Source organism: Protopterus annectens, chromosome 4.part0, assembly GCF_019279795.1.
Source record: "Protopterus annectens isolate FY-2018-M chromosome 4.part0, PAN1.0, whole genome shotgun sequence".
Lineage (NCBI taxonomy): Eukaryota > Metazoa > Chordata > Ceratodontiformes > Protopteridae > Protopterus > Protopterus annectens.
Window position 1 is genome coordinate 966190726 of NC_056733.1, and position 20536 is coordinate 966211261.

A 20536-nucleotide genomic window follows, 5' to 3' on the forward strand; every position below is an offset into this window, starting at 1 on the left:
CTGAGTTGTGAATGTGCCCTCCAGCATGTCCTGTGTATATCACTCCTGAGGTTCAAGTATTTCCAGTGTGTATCCTGGTGGGATCTGGATATTCTGAGATGCAGCATGGCCATTAACTGAGGGTATGACCTGGCCTTCTATGTCAGGCACAGATTGCCTATGAAGAGGCAGTATGTCACTGAGTAGAGCTGCTGTTACTTTAACCAGTCAGTATGTGGCATCTGTTTGAGCCCTTTGATCCCCTTGTCGAGGTACATATATGGTATCTCCAGTTGCTGCAGGTGTCTGGTAAGGTGCATGCCGAGAGGTTCATCATAGTCAATTATGGGCATGATGAGGGATGAGTAAAGGGCACAATGTCCACCCCTGATCTACATGTGGATCCCATGATGATGTGGCCCATATAACATGCTTACCTAACCACTTTGTCCATGTTGTTGTCAAATGGTAGAATGCTATCAACCTGTGTACCCCAAGGTCCATAATTCCTTCGTCTGCACTTAATGGATTAACACATATGTGGTACGTTGTGGTCACTCTGTGTTTGACAAAGGGGATGACTATACGCTTTCTGTCATTCACGTTGAGGCCATGGCTGTGGCACAAGTCGTGTGTTTCCAAGAGTCCCTTTGGAGGGTGCGTGTGTTAGCTGGTGAGTTGATTATGGTGTCCGGTTTGCAGTCACCTGCGACTTGCTGTGCCACAGTACTTCCATGTTGGCCTGTACCTATGATAAATATATAATGAAGATGACAGCTCCCAGGGCTGTGCCTTGTGGGACACCACTTGTACCAGGTTGTAGGCTGACATGGCTCCAGCAATTCTACCATGTGTGTTCTGCCCTTGAGCCACTGTGCAATACCCATAGTGACATAGGGGTTAATATGTACACTGGTGAGCGTCCTAGAATGCACAACTGGGTATTGTATCCAAGGCTTATGCAAGGTTCAGGTAGGCTGTGTACACCTCCTTCCGATGGACAGTGGCCTTGGTGACTGTTTCAAAGAAATCAAACTGGTTGGAGAGGCAGGATTTGCCATTGACAAAGCCAAACTGTGTATGGTGACATGTCTGTAGGTCCACAATATCTAGATATGTGAGGTTCATGATGATCCTTGCCATAGCTTTGCAGACAAAGCTAGTCAGACATATGGGTCGAGTAGTGTCCAGGATCCATGAAGGCACCACCTGAATGTTGAGGGACCACTGTTGCTGTATGCCACTCTCTGGCCACATACCGTGTATTAATGCTGGGATTGAACAGTGGTGTTATGTCTGGGTGTAGCTCTTCTCATGGTTCATGTAGGACATAGCCTGGGACACTGTCTGGTCCCATTGATGCAGTGTTTATTGCTTTGGGAAGGGCATCTCTTACCTGAGCATCTGTGATGTCAGGGGGGGCAGCACTGTGCCACGAGACATATGTGCCCTTTTGGTGTGGTGGGGGGAGAAGGCAGCATTGAACCTGCCCACTAGGATGATGGCAATGTCTGCATGTTTTGTATTTTGTGTGACATCTTGGATTACCTCTGAGCATATCTGGGTAGTACCACCCAGGTTACTAACATAACTGCAGGCAGCCTTGTGATTATCCTCAGTGGCTTGTGGAACCCTCTCTCAAAGACGGCCTTAGACAATCATATGGGTGCCTGTAGTTGTCTTCCAATACTCATCAGTGGTGCCTTCACATTTTGGGAGGTTGTTGTATCATGTAGTGGCGTCATCCTTCTATTGTATAGTGTGTTTATGGCTGGTGTCTGGCACCCAGGACATCTGCCTTTGGAGAATTGGGTCATGCTTTCATATATGGCTTCATGATCCATGCATTCCTGAATGTGTCCATAGAATGCCTTTATAGAGGTATCTGCAGTCTGGTCCATATTGTCAACAGGCCTTGGGCCTTTGACGGTTTCCACATCATTTATGAGGGGTGTGAACTTGCTTGACATGCGCTGTTGACAGATGTGCCGCCCTCCAGACAGAGCACAGTGAGGGTCACAGTTAGCTACTTGTCGGGTGATAGCATGTGCCACATAACACAGGCACACAGGTCACTCCACAGCAAGTACAGCTATGAGGCAGACATTGTCCATGCTGGTGCAAACAACCTGAGACGTACCTCCCTGGACCACATGGCAAGAGACACAGAGGGGCTCTTACAGCACCCTCTCAAACTCAGGACTCTCACACAGCCTTCATGCTGACACAGGACAGTTTAGATTACTCTGCAAACACCATCATACTGGGTGACGTTAGCTACCCAAACATAGACTGTGAACATTACACAAGCCACAATACCCAAGCTCTAGGGTTCACATAGATCATACATTCTTTGGCTATGGAACAGGTAACCAACCTTCCCACAAGAGGGGAGATATACTAGACCTGATCATCACAACCATGAGTACAAACAGCTCACCACTCGGAGTATGTCCCTCATTGTTGCAATCAAACCATATACTCATCACACTGGAGTACTGGATCCCCCACATATGCAAACCTCAAACACATTGATGTGTGTGTTGGAAATGTCCCTATTAGCAACTGTGACAGTACAGTACAGGATGCAGATTCTCCTTTTGAAACACTGATGATGTCAGGACTGTATAACTATATTACCTGTAGTAAAATCCTCCAGTAATTCGCATAGCGCGCTCTGCTAATGCGTCTTTCTCCAGTGTCATAACGTAGTTAGGTAGGGGTTTGACTCCTGCAAAAGGAATATATGTGTGTTAGTATGAGTGGGGTTTATGTGTGTGCACTATGCTGGGAGGGTTAACTGCCTTTTGACAACTGGGAGAACACACTACAGGGTGCACATCCCTCCGCCTACACACAGATGATGTCAGCACCCTCTAAGTACAGCATTAGTAGGGATTTCTCCAACTACTGCAAATAGCACACTCTGCTAATGTGTCTGTTTCTACTGTCATAACACAGTTAGGTATGGGTTTGAATCTTGCAAATGGAAAGTATGTGTTTTACTGTTGGTGGGGTTAGTGTGTGTGCACAATGATGGGGTGGGATGTGGCTTTTGCCACATGGGGCTATGCACTGCAGGGTGGTCATTACCCTTCACAAGCAGTGATGTTGATAGCACCCTATACAAACAAAACTACAAAAGAGAAGGTGGTGGTACCAATAACACATGTAAGGTAACACATCTTCAAGTAATGTCCACAAAACGGAGTAGGATAATCAAACAATTCTTTTATTCTATACAGACAACATGACAACAGACAACTGCCAGTACTCAGTATAGTGTTACATGCTACTGTAACACGCACATGTACCCAAATATACCTAGATAGTGCTCTGAAGCCTGAATGTGGCAAGTGTGTGGATGTGGGATGTGTCTGTGTGTGCATTTCCATATGGGAAACATGTTTGATGTGGCAATCAGGGTACTACAGTGCCTGATGCACATTACATCTTTCAACCGATGAGGTTGCCTGCACCCTGTGAGTACAGGTAGAGAAGGGGACGCCAGTAGTAAACAACATAGTGCACTTCTCAAATGTGTACCTGTCATGTATCAACAGCTACTCATGTAGGGTGATAAATAATGGGAATGGCAGGTGAGCGTGTGCATGTGTGTGGGTAGCAGGGTGTGTATAAATGCATGTGTGACAGAACAGTTACATATAGCTGAATCTACGTAACAGCACAAGATGCATTGCCATAGTCAATGTTAGCATGTGATGGTGTGCAGCTGGTACACTTTGGTAAGTAGTATGGGTGCATATAACAATTGAGGACAGTCATACAGTTACTGCAGCAGGACTGCTGGGATATACACACAATTATACTGGAACAGTGAACAGTTACCAACATGTTACTACTTATACACATCTATGTAGTCACCCTGTGCATCAGCAACGTGTTTACCTTTACCTGCACCGATGTTGTAGTATGCAGGAGGTGGCACAGTGTCATCATATGCACAGGGTGTGGGTTAGGTATGCCCAAGCCAGCCACTGTAACACCAATTGACATGTGTGTGTATGTGTGTTTGTGAGGGGCAGCAGTACAGGGTGGACCAGTGTTGGTGCAGTGTGTGTGTGTATGTGTTTGCCCTAGGTGTTAGGTTTCTGCATGTGTGTAAGCACGCACACAGTCCCACATAATGGCTGCCATGTACAGGGTTTTGTGGACAGCCACAGACTGCACCTGTCAGGTCATCCAGATCAGTGTCTGTGGGCACGGACACGGTACCTGTGCCTGGCAGGGGTGCTACGGGCCGTATCCGGTACTAACCCAGACTGGGTACTGTCATCGGAAGCAGGGGTGTGTTGACTGGACACAGTTCCCTGTTGGGACTGTCCAGAGCCACGTGCACGTGGTCTCCTGGGGCGTCTTGATGACGGCACAGACCCAGCATTGCTGGGGCTGGTGCTGGCACTTGAGGTGCGCGAGTGGGCCTGTTGTCGTCCGGCGGCCACTGCCAGATGGTGCTGTTGCTGGCATACGGCCACGTCGACGTCGCAAACGCACACCATGGCCCTGGCCCATGGACATCTGGTTGTGGAGCAGCTGTTCTATGCCCCCACAACGTCTGTCAACGACATCTGTGAAGTTACGGATAGCATTCGCAACGTCACGCATGCCATCTGTCATGGCTGTGTGACATTCTCTCAGCTCCCTCAGACCCTGTCTGGTGTACCTTTCCATACGTGCCTGTGCCTGCATGACAGGTCGAAACATAGTGGAGGTTGACATACCTCCTTGGGCACGTCGGCCAGAGGCAGTACGGCCACGGATGCCCCCACGAGAACCCATGGGCGACTGTCTGCATGGTACCATTGGAGGCCCCTGCTCATGGCTGCCTTGTGGGGATGCATGTACCACAGGTACCACATTACCCTGATCTATGCCCACTGCAGACTGTCCATCACCTAGGGACAATGGTGACAAAGGATGTAACAGCAGGATGACTGTGCGCATTGACGGGTTGAAAGCTGTGTACTGTCAATTGGCTGACCAATGGTGGACCCAGACACACCTTCCTGCACCATTACAGACATTTCATCATCATCAGTACCTGGGGCACAAGATTCAGGTTCCCTGCTGCAGGTCACCAGAGCAGCACCAGAACCTACAGGAGGAAAAACATGGAACACAGATTACAGTCTCCATACATATTTGACAGAGATGCATTTCAATACTAATGCACACATTCAGAAATTGACACATGCACTCATGGACACTAACACACATGCACACTTGGGCACAGGCACGCTTGCACACATGCACACCCCACAGTAAACACAAACATCAGTACCATGTTACACTACTCAATCTACTACAACTGTATTACGGGTATTGTGAACACAGTCACCAGCAAGTCTACTACAGAGTTACACTACTCTTCCTAGTTTTCTAAATTGCTTTACAGATAATGTTAAAAAGACTCACTAGCATGTATGGCCTGCCTCGTTGCTAGATGGGAGGGGACCTGGAATTGTGAAGAGAGTAATGTCAGTGGGCACATGTGTGCCATTTGTTTTGCACATGATACAGTACAGTAGTACACTAGTTCCCTTATACACATCAGCTGCACATAATGTCTGTATATATATCATGATGACAGATACATACCACATGCACACCTTATGCGTGCATGAAGTAACAGTGTACAGAACAGTCATATGTACATACCAGGGGTTAACTCTAATCTCACCCTTACCTCTCTTCAAACGACACCGCAAACTGTACTTCCGAAACCACTGGCTTTGTTCTTCTTGGAGTACAGGCTAACGTCCCTCTTCCTACCCTCTCTTTACCTTTAACCCCTCATTGTGCATAGAAACTAGCTTCTACCCTGTTTCTTTCACCTTGATGTCCTTCTATGCTCTGACCTACTTCTCCCATCCCTCCCACATCCTCTTGACTGTCTTCCTTCCTTTCCTCACTTCCCTTCTTGATTCCTGCCTCTTCCATATCATTGTATCTTTCATACTCCTTCTACTTCTCTACCCTTCTGAGCCCTAACTATTATGTATCTGGCTTTTGCCTTATTGCATAACCGTTATGCTTTAGGTAGGATTGCTTTTAAACCAACGGTATATTGTGTATGACTCTAAACTGTTTGAGTTCCTTACATGTATGTTGATTTAGTTAACAGGCTGGTGTACAATCCTATCATGTTGGCTGTCTGTATTAACAACTTGTCTGTCTGCCTTTATTACGTTATGTGTGGAGCTTTTCTCCACAGGCCTCTACTGAAAATGGACATATATCCAGCTAGACTATCTGGGTCAACAAATGTAAAAGTAATAACAATAAATGAATATGGCATCTTACCTGCACGCTCAGTGTGTTGCTGCTGTGTGGATCCAACCTCCATCATGATGCATGGGTGTTGCTGTTGTTGTTCTGGGGCTGGATCCACAACACTTAGCAGTAGCCCCTCCTGTCTGGTGAGGCGGGGATGTGTGGCCACCCCCCCCACCTGTGGCAACCTGTTGCCTGCGGATATCTGCAGCACGCTGGCGGACATTTCTTATCAAATCACTGCAGTGATGTCTCACCTGCTCATATGTTCTATCATGCATGCCAACATCATTTATCCTGCTAACGAGGTTTTGCCACAGTGCAGACCTCTCCTGCTGATTCTGGGTGGTGCGTGAGAACAGGATGGCATAGTCATGCACCAGGCTCTGGTGAATCACGTCATCCTCTGCAGCAGAATATGATGGGTTCCTTTTTGGAGCCATGTCAAGCTGGAAAGGTACACAAACGGGTTATCAGCATAGTATCTCAACAATACATGGTACACATTCTATACAGGGAGTATTAACTTCTACTTATTACTGCTTGGTTAAAACTTGATTACAGTGTAGCTATCATTCTATGTCATTTGTACTAAGCACTTGGCCTTCAGACCAGTTGTTTTACATTAGGTTGGTTGGTGGCAAGCACTGTGGTGGCAGGACACATATCTTTCATCCATTGATGTTGGGCACTGCTGATTGAGGGCCCAGTGTACAAGTGTATTAGTTCTGGTATGGGCAGTTGACCTTCAGGCCAGTTATTTAACATTAACAAGGTTTGTGGTCTGCACTCGTGTGTGACAATAGGCTGTACTCTACCATTCATAGCTGGGGACATCTGGTTTCAGGTTTATAGTGCCTGCATATCTGAGCTGTATCTTACTGACATTGCTACACCTTGTTTGCTGTAGCAACCACTACATCCAGGCCTCCTGGATCTACCTTTGTTTATATGCTTATTATTTGTTAGCTTGTTATTTCACTGGTATGCTACTTCCACATAGTACACAGCTTGTCAACACGTCTGTGACTCACTACTGATATCTGCATTGCTTACTGTACGTATTTCCATGTTACACATGACAGCAAGTGACTGCTTCTCATTGTTGCATTTACTTAATTGTGACACATTGCACTTAGGTTACCTGGCACTTGCTCACTGACGCTTTTATATCAGTCAGCAGTTGTAGGTAATGTCAGTACACACTCACTCCCCACTGTACCTTGTTTTCAATCATTAATTATTACAGAATTCAGAATAGTATTCTAGCATGTCCAGAGGTCAGTTGTCAGTTCTCTCCCCAGTCCAGCTGGTGAGTGTGGTACTCCAGAGACAATGTTGGAACAGATGCATGTACACAGACAACCCCTTCCTCCTAACAACAAATTCAAACTCATGTGAGTGATGCAACCATATACCGAACTGGAGGCTAGGCTCTGTCTACTCAATACCGCCATAACCAGTCAGGTGGCCAAGGAGACCACACACTACACTTCCAGTCTCACATAGACCTACCACAACAGCGGACCTAACACCTGATCACACATAAACATACTTGTAGGCTCAGACCACAGCTATGCCTAATGCAGCTGAGACCTCCTAAGCAGACATCCATGCAACCACTACCACGGAAACGAACATGTGCAACACATATCACACAAAGCCAATGTGCTGAATACTCACAGCCATTAACAGTAAACAACACACCTCATACACCTGTACTAGGTGCCTCTATCATCAGGCACACTAACATCACGTTCACCAGGCTTAATGAGGTGAGGGCCACGGTGTGCAGCCTGTCGGCCACTATGACCTGCCACATAACACAAACACTCAGGTAACCCCAAGGCAAGTACAGGTATGACTCAGTCACTGTCCATGCTGGTGTGAATGGCCTGACACATTCCTCCCTGGACTACATGACATGAGACAGTACAGAGCTCTCTGAGCATGTAGCCCAAGACAGTTTGACCCTGACCTTGAGTAGCATCCTACCCTCACCTAGAACCATGCCACAATATCAAGGCACGATGATCCCTTCCAACAATTGACTGACATACTGGTGTCATTCACAGGTGTGCCAATGCCTGCCATCTTGGGGTGGTATGCTTTGCTAGGGACAGCTTGCACCTGTCACCCCTGTCCCATTGGAATTTGGCGGAGACTCTTGCTACACCCATAGTGCCTGTATTAGGCAAGGCTCATAAGGCAAACCCACATCCATTTGTATCACAAAGGATGAGGAAGTGAGAGTGATGCTACTCAACACCAGAAGTCTAGACCTAAGGATGCACACACTCAAAACCCTACTTGACATGCTGGACATCGATATCTGTGCAGTAACATGAACCTGTTTCAGGTTTCACAGGAGCACACCAGTACTACCAGGTTATAGCTGTTACCATTCTTGTCGGCCACAACACTTGAACAAAGTAGGGGAGTATCAGTATTCAATGCAGATTCCCGCCTCCACATTGGTGGCACAGTACAACATAGGTGTTAGGCCATTGAGTACAGAAGACGTAGTTGGGGACCTGGGGTAGAAACATGGTAGCGGTCTGTCATTTGTCAACCACATGGCCAATGTGGATTGAAAGACATGTTATATAGCCCAGCTAATCATGAGGGATTCACATGTATGGCAGGGGAGGTCATTGTGCCTCTTTACTCATCCATCATCAAGCCTATAATTGCGTACAATGCACCTTTTGGGATGTACCTAACCAGACACCCACAGCAACTGGTACAGGACAACAGTACCTCATCAAGGGGATGCAATGGCTCACACAGATGTCATATGCTTCCCAGGTAAAGTAAATCCCGCTGGACTCAGTGGCTTATTGCGGTTCAGAGGCAATCTGTGCCATATACAGCCATGTCCTACCCAGCAGTAATGAACATGCTGCACCTCAGGCAATCAGAGTCCCATACAGCCACATGCTCAGGAGAGCTGGACCTCAGCACTGACATCCATGGACATGCTGGAGGGGCATATTCCTGACTGAGAGGCTCCCTTCACTCTGTAATGAGCTGACACTACAGGTTAGGCAGAGTCCCTCATTGACTCTCTTCCATAGGAATCTGGATGACTGGATGTAGATCATAGTTGTACCCCAGGTATCACTTCTATGTCACTGTTAGACAGAGGCACAGTATACTAACATCGGACAAGGGCATAGCAGCATAACTTGTAATTGGGTGGTGAAAGACAAACACATTCTACTAGGCTTACCAATGCCCTAGGGCAAATAGCCTAGTATGAACCTATGAACGTGTGTACTGCTATAGTACTTCTGCCATATGTTGCATGTGTGTGTGTTGTGGGGGATGCACAGGTAATGGCCGGATACTTCTGCACAGGTGACACGTCTGACACATTCTGGGTGTTCATCCCTACATACTGGATGTGTGTTGCCATCCAACCCAACCCTGTGATGTGCACACATTACTCAGCCTGGATTTACATATCCGAACAACACCACAAGCACAGTACACTACCTTGCTATGTATGCATTTAATTACACAGTTATTCAGTAGTTATGACAGTGATGCTATCCATGCAGCCCATTGTGCCAGTGGTAGCCACAACACACACCGCCAGCACCTTTGCATATGCTTACCACAGACATCCCACATATTGCATGTACTGTGCACACACATATCTAACCCAGAACAACTGCACACCACTTATTAATCATGTCCAGTGGAGTACAGATACAGGCATATTGTATAAAAATAGTAGGAGGCTACTGCAGCACAGGGCAGATTCACATGACAGCAAGGCATCTGTGGTCAGCAGTGTTAAGATGCTTCACATTCACCACATGCACAGATATTGGCAACATTGTTTCAGACAGTTTAGGTGCAGGTCCCCCCCCCCCATTCTCCTACACATGTGGTATTAGTTATCCCAAATGACTGTCACCTCCGTATCCTCTAACATGTCCAGGTGAGAGCCATCTTCATCATTGCAGAACACATAGCATCACTGTTACGAAATGGTATCCCTGGATGTGTGCTACATTCACCCCTGGAGGACATAGCACCACATGACAGACTGATATTAATCCCTGACCATACTACAGGATATGTACCTGAACAGTGCCATACATACACAGTGGTCCCACACCATTGAGGAGGAACCTCTACTGACCCTGGGAACTACTGCATCATATGCACAACTGGCCTTGTGTTCTAAGCTATGGAAGTGTTAAGTATGGGTAACATGTACAGCAATATTACATATGTTTATATTTCAGGACTATGTACACACAACCTATCTCATGCACATACCTATAGATAGTGAATTATGATACATTTGGAGGTGTCACAGTAAACGCAGTATTAACCTGCTACTTTGCATTACCTGTGTTTGTGGCAGCTGTTGGTGTATCACTGGTGCTGCTTGAAGTTTGCTGCTGCTGCTGCTGCTGGTTTTGCTGCTGGCTGTCTTTATTTCTGTTTTGTTCTCTCTCTGTCTCTCTCTCTCTCTTTCTCTGTCGGTTTTGTGCAATTAATGTATTGCACGAGTGTAGTGTGGGTACTCATTGCTTTTGTAGGTATCTGCATAGGTCCATGTGATGGCCTCTGCACCAATTGTAGGACAGCATTTGCTAATTGCATGCAGCCAGGTGTGTACTGATTGCATGTCTCACTGTGATTTCAGGACACTGCTATAAAAGGGTATGTGAGATAGGCGTTGCCCTTTCAGATTGTAGGGCGTGGACTATGCTGGTATGCTGTTGACAGTGTTCTGTGAGTGTGAAGGTTAGTACATCTCCCATGCTTCATGCTGTGTTGTAGATTCAGGTTGCTGCATTTCTCTTGCCTGTTCCCTGTAGTGAGTGTGTATGCATACTGACACCTACAACTATATGTCATATGTATTGCTATATAAATATATATATATATCTGTGTACATATACATACTTTCATATATGTACATTAGCTGACATTATTGGGTACAAGCTAACAATTAGCAGGGCTGTTTCTGTTAACACTACACTAGTATGGGAAAATCCAGTAATTGGGACTATAAAAGTCTGCCTGACATGCTTTAGTTAGTAGTCATACTATATTGCCTTTATCTTCATTCCTACTATTACATGTTCCACTTATTTAGCACTATATTCCTGTATGAGAGTCATGGCTTAGTGGTAGGTCATACAGACTAGTGTTACAATGGTCTTGGGGTAGGGCCTACTAGTATGCTTATATTCTGATTGTGACTTGAGTATAGGGCCTATCAATCAAAGTGCTGGAGGCACCTTTAAGCAGTTAAAGGGGTTAGTAGGTCTCACAGGAGCCAGGCTGTGTTGCAGATTCTGGTTGCTGCATTTATCTTCACTGTTTCTTGTAGTGAGTGTGTATGGATACTGACACCTACAACTATATTTCATATGTATTAATATATATTTATATATCTATATGTGTAGATATACATACCTTCATATATGTACATTACCTTACTTTATTATGTACAAGCTAACAAGTAGCAGGGCTGTTTCTGTTAACACTGAACTAGTATGGGAATCCAGTAATTTGGCCATTGAAACTCTACCTGACATGCTTTGGATAGTACACCTCCTATATTGCCTTTATACTGATTCCTACTATTATATGTTATATTTAGTTTAGCACTGTATTTTTGTAAGGCAAGCATGGCTTAGTGGTAGGTCATACAGACTAATGTTACCAAGGTCCTGGGGTCGAGACTGACAGTGGGAATTTATTTTTCTTTGCAAACTTTCAAACTGAGTACAGGACCTGTCAATCAAAGTGCCATAAAGGCACTTTTAAGCACTTTAAACCAGGTCTGCGCTCATTTGCGCGGAGCTCACGCATGCGCACTGGCGGTGAGCTCCGCTAACACAAGCACACACCCGCGCTAATTTCTTTGAAAGAAAAGAAAAAGGGGTGACAGGAAAGTGGTGAAAAGGGGTCACAAAGAGGGTAAGACAGTAGGGAAACAAGCGTGGGATTTGCAGGAGGGATGTAGGTAAGGCCCATAGATGCCCATGTCTTTGGCAGCAACAGCTGTGCATTTCCATGTATTTTGGTGAGACATTGGAAACCTTTCACCCCTGAAAGAGGTGTCAGGACAACATTAATATTTGTTGTGGAGCCAATTGTAATTAACTGTTTCAATGTCAAGCAGACATGTGTACAACATGGACAGCTATGTATGGGGTGTAATTTTTTTGTGGGTACAGAGTGCCCTTTTTTTTTTTTTTTTTCAGGTGAGAGTGGTATGTCAGGTGAAGGAAGTCAGTATAGCTGGGGAGGTAGGTTGGGTAGGTTAACAGACAAGACAGACAAGACGCATATAGGGGCGGTGTATGACACACGTGGGGGGGTTACACAATTGACGGGGACGGAGGTTGGGATATCCGAGATGCATGAGCCCACAGATGGCAACAGTGGAACTGATATCCCCACCCATAGGCAGTTGCCACTGTTCCTTCACAGCTCAGGACGGGGCTGTGCTAGGGGCTGTGTAGGCGGGGCAACGGCCGGGGCCGTTAGCTGTGCCACACGAGCCTCAAGCTGGCGTAGGGGCCCAAGAACGGAGTCTTGGATCTCCCTTCGCACCACAGACCGGACACCTTGGAGGGTGAGTGGACGAACCCCTCCGGCCACACTTGCAGAGGGGGACCGGCCCCATCCCCTGCAGCGCTTCCAGTGGAAGGTGGCACAGGGCCACCGGAGGGGGGTCCGGCCTGGGCACTAGTGCCAGGTGCAGGCGCCAGCTGTGGTGGGAGAGGTGGGTCCGCTGGGACCTGCCTTCCCAAGCGTTCTAGGTTTGTGATTTGTTATGTTAGTTTGGGTTAGTGGCATTTTATTCCATTCAGATTAGTTGTAACAGCATGCATTGGTATTCCCATCAAACAAACACCCAGATATTAACACCATTGAACAAGGGGCATATCAATATCACATGCATTATTTGAACAGAAATACACAGTCAAACAACATGCAGGGTTGATTAATGGCAACAGGCCATCAAATTTGCAGGTATGAACAGGGCACATGCACGAACAGATATGCATATATTTTTGGAACGGACAAATGTCCATGATTAATGAAATGTTCACATACCATTATTTAGTGGGTATTGTTATATGGAATTATAGGGTTGGGTGGAGATAGAAAGTGATGACACATTCATATGTTACACATTGATTTACATTTGTAATAGGTACACAATTAAGTTGAAGCTGATGTTTCAAAATAAGTTTTATTTGACTATCATGCTAGACCTGTTACAAATACATCACTATCCTACTTATTTTTAATTTGATCAGATACATCATCCTGCTACACTTTGATGACAGGACAGGGGACAACTATGGCTGTTTAGTCTGTCAAATAATCATTCATTCTATCTGCAAATTGTTTACTGTGATCACCATATACAGAATTTGGCTTAGACATTCCAGATTCTGACACACTCAAATCAGTTTGGGATATTAAGTTGTACTTCCCACATGCATTTAGTTCTGTAGAAACACACTGGGGCTAATATATTCAGGGGTTATTACTACTTTATTTATTCATACATGACCCTTTCTGTCACTCTCACACATCCTGCAACTTCACAGTTCAGGTTGCTACTTCTAGGCTTTGTTCACATGTTAGACTGGTGGTGATTCAAACACTTTCCAACAGCCTCACTTCTGTCATGATTCAGCAATTTCAACAGGGGATATATCTCACATGTGACTACCTCAGATTCTGAAGCTGTACTCTTGAGACTACTGCAGGTTAGACTATTTTAATTAATGGTGGGACATCTGTATTACAGCACTGTTTAATTCTATCAATTATATTTCCAGTTACACTTGCATACTGATGAACATGTTGCAGCCATACCTGCAGACTTTCAAATCTTGCTTGCACATTATATTACTTTTAATCAATACACTGCAGTGTTCTGATACATGCTACAGTATAATATTTATTTACAAGTACTGGGTGGGGTTACTAACCTGCATGGTGGCGCAGCCGCACCAGCCTACGGCCATGCATCTCGCGGTTCATAGAGCGGACACCTGCAGCTGTAATACGAAAGAAGTAATATTGGACTACACATCTCCATAGTATCAGCCAGTTGAAATCCTTACATACATAAGTAAAATGTAACTTACTCAGTAGTGGGGCGTTGGGCATATCCCGGGCCTCCTGGATCCATTTGGTCAACTGGTCTTGCTTGCGCCGCTTCAGGTCCGCATGGTGGTGACGGACCTGCTCACCAGTGCGTGGAATGCCAGTAGCACTGGTCAGATCACGAGCCAACTGGTCCCATGCCTCTGCCCTGTACGCTCCCCATGAGACCTGGCCCTGCATGAGTTGGGCCTCGTGATGATGGACAAGGAGCCAGACCATGTATCTGGACTCCTCAATGCCCCAACGCTGTGCTTGAAAGCAACGTCCCTCACCTACTCCACTCATTCTGACTGCAGGTCTGTTCTACAATCATTTCTGCTGTGTATTCCCGCCTATGGGGCTTATATATGCCTCTTTTCCCGCACATTTCTCTGATTGGCTGTTTTGGAATTGTATCTACTTCACTGAAAATGCTTTATCATGCTCCATTCTGGATTTTATCACATATATATGCTATTTCTGCATTTCTACGTACTGCTGTCATGGCTTAGTGGTTTAGTACCTTGACTCTAGTGCATGGTATCCTGGGTTCAAAGCTGGCAACTGATTTTTGATTTTCCTTACAGAACTGAGTTGAGGACCTGTCAATCAAACATGCCAAAAGCACTTTTAAGCACTTTAAACCAGGTCTGTGCTCATTTGCGCGGAGCTAACGCATGCGCACTGGCAGTTAGCTTGTGGGAGCGGCGCGCAAACGGTGTGCGCTGGGATAAATCTTAATTGGCTAGTGACACACATGTTCAGCTAAGCACAGCTAGTTGCAAACAGTTTCAGCCTATTAAACTGGTGCTTAGCAACGGGCATGCAGTTTGCAGCTTGTTAAACAGTACTCAGCTACGGGCAGTCTGTCTCACAGCAGCTTAGCTATCAGTACATTTCTGACTATTTTTATTATTGTGTTACTTCAAAATATATGCTCCATTTCATTCCATTTTACAAAAGGGAATACATTTACATTTGTACAATACTGTCAGGGGGCTTTTTAGTGCTTATTTACAAAAAAAAAAAAAAAAAGGTTGTTGTGGGGGCTCAAACCCTGCCTACTCTTAGGCCGGCAACTCTACCGCTAAGCTATTACTTCTTGGCTTACTCTGCATATTTAGTTCTTATATCCTTTTCCACTGACTGCTAACTGCAATTGCGCTAGTAGCACACCCGCGCACACAGTAGCAAACATTTACGGGGTTTTAAAAAAAAAAAAAAAAGGTTTTAATTTAATTTTATAACATCTCTTCACTTTATACACTGATGGTCAGTCGGGGCATGTGTTATGTAGTGTGTTTATTCACATTTCCATGGCCTCTCTCGTGGCTGTTTACTTTCAGCCATTATAGTCTTCCGGGGGCGTGTCCGCTTGCAGGGCTTAGCCTACAGACACGCCCCCTACTCTCTTACACGGACTGTGTAAGAGTTACTGGTGTGATTCAGCATGCCTCATGCACCTCATGCATATGCATGACATGTTGACATCACACCGTTTAACTGCAGCCTCCGTGTAAGAGTTATAACTCTTACACGGAGGCTTTGTGAATCTGGCTGCTGGTCTTTCCAGATACAGAAACCAAAATGATAGATTCATGCATAATGAAACAAGTAAACTAAGATTTCCTATTCAATACACACAGGATATACATTCTATCACTAAAGTAATTACAAAATATTGGGATATACTGAAAATTGAACCTGATATTTTTAAATTTTTGGAAGACAGACCACATTTTGCTTATAAAAATAGAAATAATTTGTATAAAATGTTATGTCATCCAACTTCTGTAAGAATGGAACCTGATGTTCATACAGGAACCATTCCATGTTACAGCTGCAATTATTGTAAATTCGTTGAAAATAAAAATGTTTTCATACACCCAATTACAAATGAAACATTTTGTATAACAGCAGATGGATCTTGTAATACTAAAAATGTTATTTATATTGCTAACTGTACAAAATGCTTCTCATATTATATAGGCAAAACTAATCGAATGTTAAAAGAGCGTATCAGAGAACATTTGTACCAGATACACATTCAATCAACTGTAAATGCACTGTCTAAACATATTTTGCACACAGATAATACGCATAATTTTACATTTACTATACTACAAGTCATAAACATGAACATTAGAGGTGGTGATATTAAAAATTATACTGAGTCTGTTGAAACACTATGGATTATTAGAACAATGGCACATCTATTCCCTGGTTTAAATGATAAAGTTCCACTCAAACCAGTTTTGAAAAATAGAAAACACAGGATTAAATAAATGTAGAAGTTTTGTTTTGCGTTTACCTCTTTGTACACTATGAAAGTAACATGTATAATTGATTTTTTAAAAATATACATATTTATCTATTATGTATTTATTCTTTTTTATATTTTTTTATTATATATATGTATTTAACATGGTATTTTTAACATATTTATAAAATTATAGTGATTCATAAAATACAATAACTGTATATGTTCGTTTAGAAGAACCTTATTTTAATAGCTTTTAACCATGTCTTTCCTATATGCACTGTTATTTATGTTGACCTACTTCTTATAGTAGTATACACCTTTAAAGTCAGCATAGAATTTGCTCTAATTGATTACTAAGCTTGCAACCAATAAATCAATTAAGATTACTGCTATTATATATCTTACTGAATTAGTCACACTGTTTTTGGTAATGTCAGTACACACTCACTCCCCACTGTACCTTGTTTTCAATCATTAATTATTACAGAATTCAGAATAGTATTCTAGCATGTCCAGAGGTCAGTTGTCAGTTCTCTCCCCAGTCCAGCTGGTGAGTGTGGTACTCCAGAGACAATGTTGGAACAGATGCATGTACACAGACAACCCCCTCCTCCTAACAACAAATTCAAACTCATGTGAGTGATGCAACCATATACCGAACTGGAGGCTAGGCTCTGTCTACTCAATACCGCCATAACCAGTCAGGTGGCCAAGGAGACCACACACTACACTTCCAGTCTCACATAGACCTACCACAACAGCGGACCTAACACCTGATCACACATAAACATACTTGTAGGCTCAGACCACAGCTATGCCTAATGCAGCTGAGACCTCCTAAGCAGACATCCATGCAACCACTACCACGGAAACGAACATGTGCAACACATATCACACAAAGCCAATGTGCTGAATACTCACAGCCATTAACAGTAAACAACACACCTCATACACCTGTACTAGGTGCCTCTATCATCAGGCACACTAACATCACGTTCACCAGGCTTAATGAGGTGAGGGCCACGGTGTGCAGCCTGTCGGCCACTATGACCTGCCACATAACACAAACACTCAGGTAACCCCAAGGCAAGTACAGGTATGACTCAGTCACTGTCCATGCTGGTGTGAATGGCCTGACACATTCCTCCCTGGACTACATGACATGAGACAGTACAGAGCTCTCTGAGCATGTAGCCCAAGACAGTTTGACCCTGACCTTGAGTAGCATCCTACCCTCACCTAGAACCATGCCACAATATCAAGGCACGATGATCCCTTCCAACAATTGACTGACATACTGGTGTCATTCACAGGTGTGCCAATGCCTGCCATCTTGGGGTGGTATGCTTTGCTAGGGACAGCTTGCACCTGTCACCCCTGTCCCATTGGAATTTGGCGGAGACTCTTGCTACACCCATAGTGCCTGTATTAGTCTAGGCTCATAAGCAAACCCACATCCATTTGTATCACAAAGGATGAGGAAGTGAGAGTGATGCTACTCAACACCAGAAGTCTAGACCTAAGGATGCACACACTCAAAACCCTACTTGACATGCTGGACATCGATATCTGTGCAGTAACATGAACCTGTTTCAGGTTTCACAGGAGCACACCAGTACTACCAGGTTATAGCTGTTACCATTCTTGTCGGCCACAACACTTGAACAAAGTAGGGGGAGTATCAGTATTCAATGCAGATTCCCACGCCTCCACATTGGTGGCACAGTACAACATAGGTGTTAGGCCATTGAGTACAGAAGACGTAGTTGGGGACCTGGGGTAGAAACATGGTAGCGGTCTGTCATTTGTCAACCACATGGCCAATGTGGATTGAAAGACATGTTATATAGCCCAGCTAATCATGAGGGATTCACATGTATGGCAGGGAGGTCATTGTGCCTCTTTACTCATCCATCATCAAGCCTATAATTGCGATAATGCACCTTTTGGGATGTACCTAACCAGACACCCACAGCAACTGGTACAGGACAACAGTACCTCATCAAGGGGATGCAATGGCTCACACAGATGTCATATGCTTCCCAGGTAAAGTAAATCCCGCTGGACTCAGTGGCTTATTGTCCGTTCAGAGCCAATCTGCGCCATATACAGCCATGTCCTACCCAGCAGTAATGAACATGCTGCACCTCAGGCAATCAGAGTCCCATACAGCCACATGCTCAGGAGAGCTGGACCTCAGCACTGACATCCATGGACATGCTGGAGGGGCATATTCCTGACTGAGAGGCTCCCTTCACTCTGTAATGAGCTGACACTACAGGTTAGGCAGAGTCCCTCATTGACTCTCTTCCATAGGAATCTGGATGACTGGATGTAGATCATAGTTGTACCCCAGGTATCACTTCTATGTCACTGTTAGACAGAGGCACAGTATACTAACATCGGACAAGGGCATAGCAGCATAACTTGTAATTGGGTGGTGAAAGACAAACACATTCTACTAGGCTTACCAATGCCCTAGGGCAAATAGCCTAGTATGAACCTATGAACTGTGTACTGCTATAGTACTTCTGCCATATGTTGCATCTGTGTGTGTTGTGCGGGATGCACAGCTAATGGCTGGATACTTCTGCACAGGTGACACGCCTGATACATTCTGGGTGTTCATCCCTACATACTGGATGTGTTGCCATCCAACCCAACCCTGTGATGTGCACACATTACTCAGCCTGGATTTACATATCCGAACAACACCACAAGCACAGTACACTACCTTGCTATGTATGCATTTAATTACACAGTTATTCAGTAGTTATGACAGTGATGCTATCCATGCAGCCCATTGTGCCAGTGGTAGCCACAACACACACCGCCAGCATCCTTTGCATGTCTTACCACCAGACATCCCTTAACGCGCGCTGTTTTGCATATCAACCCGAACAACTGCACACCACTTGTAATCATATCCATTTGGGTACAGATACAGGGCATATTGCTGCAAAATAATAGGAGGCTACTGCAGCGCAGGGCAGATTCGCGGCAGGCATCGCCGGTCAGCGGTAATCCAGATGCTTCATTCCATGCAGATATTTGGCAACATTGTTTCAATTGTGGTTTAGGTGCAGAGTCCCCATTCCCTACACATGTGGTATTAGTTATCCCAAATGGCACATGTCACCCTCCGTGATCCTCTGGCAGTCATGTCCAGGTGAGAGCCATCTTCATCATTGCAGAATCACATAGCATCACTGTTACGAAATGGTATCCCTGGATGTGTGCTACATTCACCCCTGGAGGACAGCAGCAAACCTACGCATGACAGACTGATATTAATCCCTGACCATACTACAGGATATGTACCCTGAACAGTGCCATACATACACAGTGGTCCCACACACCATTGAGGGGAGGAACCTCTACTGGACCCTGGGAGACTGCACTGCATCGCATATGCAATAACTGGCCTTGTGTTCTAAGCTGCTTCTGGAAGTGTTAAGTATGGGTAACATGTACAGCAATATTACATATGTTTATTTCTAGGACTATTGTACACCCAACCTATCTCATGCACATACCTATAGATAGTGGAATTATGATTACATTTGGAGGTATGTCACAGTAAACGCAGTATTAACCTGCTACTTTGCATTACCTGGTGTTTGTGGCAGCTGTGGTGTAGCCTCTGCTGGTGCTACTTGAAGTTGGGTGCTTGCCAGCTGCTTTCGCTGGTTTTGCTGCTGGCTGTCCTTTATTTCTCGGTTTTGTTTCTCTCTCTGTCTCTCTCTCTCTCTTTCTCTGTCGGTTTTGTGCAATTAATGTATTGCACGCAGGTGTAGATAATGGGTACCTCATTGCTTTTGTAGGTATCTGCATAGTCCATGTACATTCCTCAAA